Below are 7,141 nucleotides of genomic sequence, written 5' to 3' on the forward strand. Positions count from 1 at the left end.
GAATCATCAGTATTATAAAAGAAAAGATATATGGGACTTCCCTAGTGGTCCAGTGGTTAAGAATCTGCCTTCCACTGCAGGGGACACGGGTTCAATCCCTGGTCGGGGAAGGAAGATTCCACATGCAGCAGGGCAACTAAGCCTGAGCGCTACAACTAGTGAGCCCGCGTGCCACAGGGAAAGGTCCCACATGCCGCAACGAAGATCCTATGTGCCGCAACTAAGACCCGAAGCAGCCAAATAAATAAATAAATATTAAAAAAAAAAAAGAAAGGATATATGTTTATGGTAAATGAATTTGAAACAACAGATAAAGGGTACAATTTCCCACTCCCTATCTAATTCCACCTCCCAGAGGTCTGGATTACAGTTCCCAGCGGGATGAGGGAGCAAGAGGTGACCAGCTGTGCCCAGCCTGGGGTGCCAAGTCAGTGGAGCTTCTGGGTGGCCGTGACCCTTCCACTGGAGATGAGGACCCCCAGCCGGCTGTGTCGCCTATCTGAGTGCCTCACCTTCTCCTTCCCAGGCTCTGCTCTGTCAGGCCAGGGGCGTGGTCAACGTCAGAGCCAGCAAGAGGCTGAGAGAGCCTGGACCAGGCCGTCGGGCCCACACGTTGCCCGGGTCCGTGCAGGGAGGGAGGCCTGCGGTCCCATCTTCATGACCCCACTAGCAAGTTCCCTCACCTCTCGTGCCTCAGTTTCCACACATCTAAGATGGAAACAACATGCTCAACCTCTTGGGGTTTGGGGAAGGGAGGGGTGAGAAGCAGTATCTGCAAAGCCCCTAATGAGCGTCCAAAGTGGCAGTCTTGACTTTAAAATGGGACTCACGGGACTTCCCTGGTGGCTCAGTGGTTAAGAATCCGCCTGCCAGTACAGGGGACACGAGTTCGATCCCTGGTCCGGGAAGATCCCATGCCGCGGAGCAACAAAGCCAGTGCACCACAACTACTGAGCCCATGCACCACAAGTACTGAGCCCACGTGCTGCAACTACTGAGCCCGAACGCCTAGAGCCTGTGCTCCACAACAAGAGAAGTCACCGCAATGAGACGCCCGTGCACCGCAATGAAGAGTAGCCCCTGCTCGCCACAACCAGAGAAAGCCCGCACGCAGCAACGAAGACCCAATGCAGCCGGAAAAAAAAAAAAAAAAAAGGGGACTTGCTTTGTGGTGTGTTCAGCATGTACGGTTCCGTAGCATCGGCCCCTGAGAAAGCCTGACTAACTGGTCCCCTCTCGGACCAGGGTTGAGTCAGATGCGTCATCTTCTCAAACTGGCCTCCCCCACCCCACCCCCGTCACCTGGGTCCACGACGTCCCTCCACCCTGTGATTCCCGGCTCTGCCCCGAGTTGTCTCTTCCCCACCTTTCATTTCATAACTATTTATGGAGCGTGTACTACGTGCCCAGCGCTATTCTGGGCATTAAGGATGGAGCAGGGAAAAAAACAGACCAAAACCCCTGTCCTCCTGGGGCTTCCGTTCCACTGAAAGGACCTAATAAACTAATGAGTCAAATACAGAGAAGGTCAGGAGATGCCAAGCACCAGGGAAGAGAATAAGGCAGGTGGGAGGGTCGGTGGAACCTCCCGAGGGGTATTTGAATGATCACAATTTGCAGTGTTTCATTTATTTGTCAGTTTTCTTATTTATTGCCTGCTGGTCAATATCAACACCCCATGCCCTGACTCCAGCATAAGAGCCCCAGGACGTGGGGGGCCTGTCCGTGGTCCACTGCTGTACCCCTAGGGATTACTTCTGTGCCTGACACATCCAATCACTCTGTATTTATTCATAGAATTGCAAGAGGAACCCTCACCCTCTAGCAGTGCTGAGATCTCAAAAAAAAAAAAAAATGTATTTAAAGTGTAAAAACCTAGAACTGGCTGAAATCCTCAAAGGAACTTCATTCAAATACCTTACAGCGCTTTGCCCATTCCTCACGGCTTCCCAGTTTTACTTTGGCCTTAAGGAAAAGTTGAAAAATACAAGTGGACCATGAAATAAGAGTGAGGTGGCAATCTAACTAAAGATGCTTCTGACTGAGGCTCATAGTAAGCGTTAGTTACGAGTAAGTATTAATTTCTTTATCCCCCAAGGGGACTGGGGGCCAAAGGTCAGGAGGATGAGGTCACAAACATCGGTGCATTTTTGTGGGGAGAAGGGTCAGAGCCAGGGTGACTACATGTTTTATCAGACAGGGCGTTTCTGAGAGTCAAAGGGGTCGATGTTAGTAATTCCCCCAGCTCAGGAGATGCCAATCAGGAAGATCTCAAGGAAACCTGAACACAGATCACCCTAGTCAGGCGGCTCTCAGCCAGGGGCGGGGGTGAGGGCGATTTCGCCCCCAGGGCACATTGGGCAATGTCTGGAGACATTTTTGGTTGTCACAGCTGGGGGGCGGTGGTGTTTACTGTAGGCATCTAGTGCGTAGAGGCCAGGGATGCAGCTAAACATCCTACAATATATAGGACACCACCCTCTCTCCCCACCACCAAGAGGTCTCTTGCCCCAAATGTCAGCAATGCCAAGAATGGGAACCCCTGACCTAGTTAAGACTTTTCATCTGATGCAGAATGGGGTTGGGGTTGATTTTTCAGCTTTTTTTGGAGGGATCTGGGTGAGATTTTAATTTTAATTTAGTACTCCTGCTGCCCAGCTCTGGCACAACCGTCTAAACTTTACCAAGGAAGCAGCTGAGCTGCTAACACCAGCATTTACCTGCTAGAATTGTGGTATTGTGCTGGGCTAACGTCCACTGTTGAAAGTTGCTACTTCCTTGTTCGTTTTAATGCTGTGTGTGTGTTTTTTAAATGACCCGAGTAATACTTGAATACAATCTTTTTTTAAATTCCGGAGGGGGAAGAGACTTAACTCATTTGCATTTCTAGGCTCTCATCTGAGTATCGATTCACAAACACATATAACTTAACACTGGCTTTGTTCTCTCCACAGTCCTTGATGTCATCTTTGGCTTCTGCCTCATTATTTTAAGCACCTGGGAGACATTCCATTGTATGGATGCACCCTGCTGAACCTCTTCCCCCTTAATGGACCCTTAGGTTATTCCAGTTTTTCCTGTCGTTACAAAGAGAGATAAAAGGAGCATCCCGATGCTTGTTTCTGAAGATGAGGTCCCAGGAATTGAAACTGCTGAGTCACGGGGTCAGCTCAGATTTGTCTTGTTAAAACTCTTCTACGGTGGTGGAACTTTTAATACCATGATCATATATTCCCTGAATCTAAGTAAGTACATATACATATATATGTTAATTTCCTCCCCTGTAGGGAAGACCAAGGTCTAAAGCATTCCTTGACATCTGTTACTATTAAGAGGAGACACTGTTTTATCAGAGCCAAGAAATCCCAGCTAATTGGAGGCGATGTCTTTGTGAGGGCCAAGCCCAAAGTACCGTCATTACAGGAAAACAATCCTTTTCGCTGGGGACATTTGGGGTCAGCCTAGTGTATAAACCATACCCAAGAGAGCCCGGTGCACGGGCACAGTTTCTCCTACTTCCTGTGTCTACCCTACTGTGGAAGGCGGATGGTTATCAGAGCCGTTTCAGGTGGAAGTATGACGAAAGCTCTGTTATTCACCAGTTCTCGGGTATCTACAGGGAGGCTCCCCGATGAACAGTGGGAGCAGGTCTTGTCTGCTACTGAGTGCACTCTTCCGGCTGGGGTGATGGGCCTTCCCAGAACTCTGGGGCGGCTCCTGAGAGCCTGGATCTCAGGAAGAGAAAAGCAGCCTTGCTTACAGTTACACCCTTTCTGGAATACTCATAAGGCAGCGAGCTGATCATCTGCATGCAAATGACAAACCTCTGTGGAGGACCCACTGCGCTCCCTCTGTTCTAGGCACTAATGTACAGTCACTAATGAGACTGACCTCAGTCGGGCTTCCATGGGGCTCCGGATCTACTAGGGGGGATGGATTTAATTAAAACATCACACAAATATACAGTCACGAAGCGTGGCATTGGGTTGGGCTTAGGTTGGGGGCGGTGCTCCAGGCAGAAGGAACAGCACCTGGCCAGCCGTGCACCTCGGACGTGGCGAATTCTGCCCACTCAGCAGTGTGGCCTTGAGCTGATCACCTAACCTCTCTGAACTTCCCTCTTTCACCTACAGAGTGGAAAAAATAACCATAGCTTCACTATATTGAACAGTGCCCATATAATTTTTCATCTATAGGACGCTTTTGAGAATAATAAAAGGACACTTTTAGGGAATTCCCTGGTGGTCCAGTGGTTAGGACTCTGAGCTTCCACTGCAGGGGGCCTGGGTTTGATTCCTGGTCGGGGAATTAAGATCCTGCAAGCTGCACAGTGCAGCAAAAAAAAAAAAAAAAAAAAAAAAAGGACACTTTTAATAATGATGCTGGGAGACCAGGCATGACCCAGGTCTACTGTGGGCGAACAAGGATGCTTGACCCCTGCTCCTGTGAACACACGGTGTGTACCGGCCGTAGCACTGCATACTCGCCTTCATGCTCAGAGCAGGAAGCATTATCCTGATTTTACAGATGAAGAAACTGCCCATATTTGCAGGAGGCAGGATTTTTTTTTTTTTTTAACTTTGGGTTTATTTATTTATTTTATTTACGGCTGTGTTGGGTCTTCGTTTCTGTGCGAGGGCTTTCTCTAGTTGCGGCAAGTGGGGGCCACTCTTCATCGCGGTGCGTGGGCCTCTCACTATCGCGGCCTCTCTTGTTGCGGAGCACAGGCTCCAGACGCGCAGGCTCAGCAATTGTGGTGCACGGGCTTAGTTGCTCCGCGGCATGTGGGATCTTCCCGGACCAGGGCTCGAACCCGTGTCCCCTGCATTGGCAGGCAGATTCTCAACCACTGCGCCACCAGGGAAGCCCCGAGGCAGGATTTTTATGCAGGACTTTTTGACTCCCAGATCCATGAGGGGGATTATTATGCTATCCTGAGATTAGGCTGAAATACTTGCCTTTAGGGTTGTCGTCCTTGCCAAAATGTATTCAAGTTGTCTGGCTGTAGGCGGACCTTCAAAAAATGGGAACTATTACTATTGTAATTAGTGAGAACTAAAACTCACATAATCCCCGTGTTAAGCAATACTGGGATCAGGTAAAAGTCACTTGCTGCCGGTTCCACGAAATATCTGCTTCTGGAAGATAAGATTATGCATCAGCTCTGCTTTGAAAACTCCACCTCCCTGGGCCCACCATTCCAAAGCTGTTGTGTCAGAAACTGCCCGATTCCAACCAGTTTGCTGCCTTGCAAAACTGCTTTAAAACCACCCAACCAGGGCCCTAAAGCCCTATAAATACCATTCCCTAATTTCCCTAATTTGAGACTTTGTTGAAGTGGCGTTTTCCTTTACTGCAGGAGGTATAATAACCCAGCTTTGCTCGATCGGCAGGTTTTTCTGGTGGAATTAAACCAGTGGAATTAAGGTCTAGGAAGGCATTAAAAATGCTTTTTGTTATTATTCTACAAAATGGAAGTAACCAAACGTGCTAGACACAATAATGGCCTCCAAAAGATATCCACATCCAAATCCCCGGAACCTGTGAATATGTCGCCTTACACGGCAAAAGGGGCTTTGCAGACGTGATTAAGGGTCTTGAGGTGGGAAATCATCCTGGATTGTCGGGATGGACCCAATGTCATCACAAGGATTCTTATAAGAGGGAGACAGGAGATGAGAGTCAGAAGTAAGAGATGTGATGACGGAAGCAGAGGTTGGGGTGATGGCTTTAAAGATGGAGGAAGGGGCCCTGAGCCAAGGGATGTAGGCAGCCTCTAGAAGCTGGAAATGGTAAAGAATGGATTTTCCCCTAAAGCCTCCAGAGGGGACACAGCTCTGCCAACCCACTTTAGACTTCTGCCTTCCAGAACTGTAAGAGAATACATAGGTGCTGTTTTAGGTCCCTGAATTTATGGTAATTTGTTACAGCAGCCATAAGAAACAAATACACCAAACATTCAAGAGACAAACTGTGTGAGAGTGACCAGCAGAGAACAGCAGAGGAGCTAGAACACAGTCTGGAACTAGACTACCTGGGTTCGAATCCCTCCCCTGCCACTTCCAGGTTGGGTGATGTTGGCTGAGTTACTAAGTAACCCTCTAAGCTTTAGTCTTTCCATTTATAAAACAAGGATGATACAGATAACTGCCTTGTAAAGTTACTGTGCTGATAAAAGGAGAGCTACTGTGCAATGAGCCCAGTGCAGTGCCTGGCACAGAGCAGGTGCTTAATAAATACATCTCAGCGTTGAGGTTAGAAATGGAGGAGCTGGGGAACTGCTCTACTGTTCGTTTTCTCAGGCTAGACTGGAAAGCATGAGTTACTGGGATAACCAGGTGAATCTCAGTTACGCCACTGCTGTCTGCCATTGGTACATAACACATCCTTCCGACACTTCATTTCTTAATTCACACAACCAGTTGTATATCCTGAAAAAATGCTTTCCAAGGATACATGCCATGTTTGTCTCTGATCTGGGGGAGGGGGTCCTGAGGGAGCTGAAGCCCCTTGGGCCCGACCTTCCTTCTCCACGGTCGCTGTTTCTTCTCAGGCTCCGGACATGCCTCTCGCTCAGTCTAGGTATCAACACTGTTTTCTTTTTCAATTTTATTTATTTATTTATTTATTTATTTTTGGCTGCGTTGGGTCTTCATTGTTGCGCGCAGACTTTCTCTAGTTGCGGCGAGTGGGGGCACCTCTTCCTTGCAGTGCGTGGGTTTTCTCATTGCGGTGGCTTCTCTTGTCGTGGAGCACAGGCTCTAGGCACACGGGCTTCAGTAGTTGTGGCACATGGGCTCTGTAGTTGTGGCTCACGGGCTCTAGAGTGCAGGCTCAGTAGTTGTGGCGCACGGGCTTAGTTGCTCCGCGGTATGTGGGATCTTCCCGGACCAGGGCTCGAACCCTTGTCTCCTGCATTGGCAGGCGGATTCTTAACCACTGAGCCACCAGGGAAGTCCCTCAACACTGTTTTCTAAAATGGGGATCGGTGACCTTCCCAGGCACCACCGAGGCAGATACTGCGATGTGCAATGTGCGTGCAACGCAGCCAGTGTCTGTTCTGGAGCCACACCAGCCACGGTGGGACTGGTGGAGGATGGAGGTGCCCTTTCAAACGCCAGAGGTTCCGCCCTCCCAAGCA

Source organism: Balaenoptera musculus, chromosome 15 (assembly GCF_009873245.2).
Source record: "Balaenoptera musculus isolate JJ_BM4_2016_0621 chromosome 15, mBalMus1.pri.v3, whole genome shotgun sequence".
In the NCBI taxonomy this organism is placed as follows: Eukaryota; Metazoa; Chordata; class Mammalia; order Artiodactyla; family Balaenopteridae; genus Balaenoptera; species Balaenoptera musculus.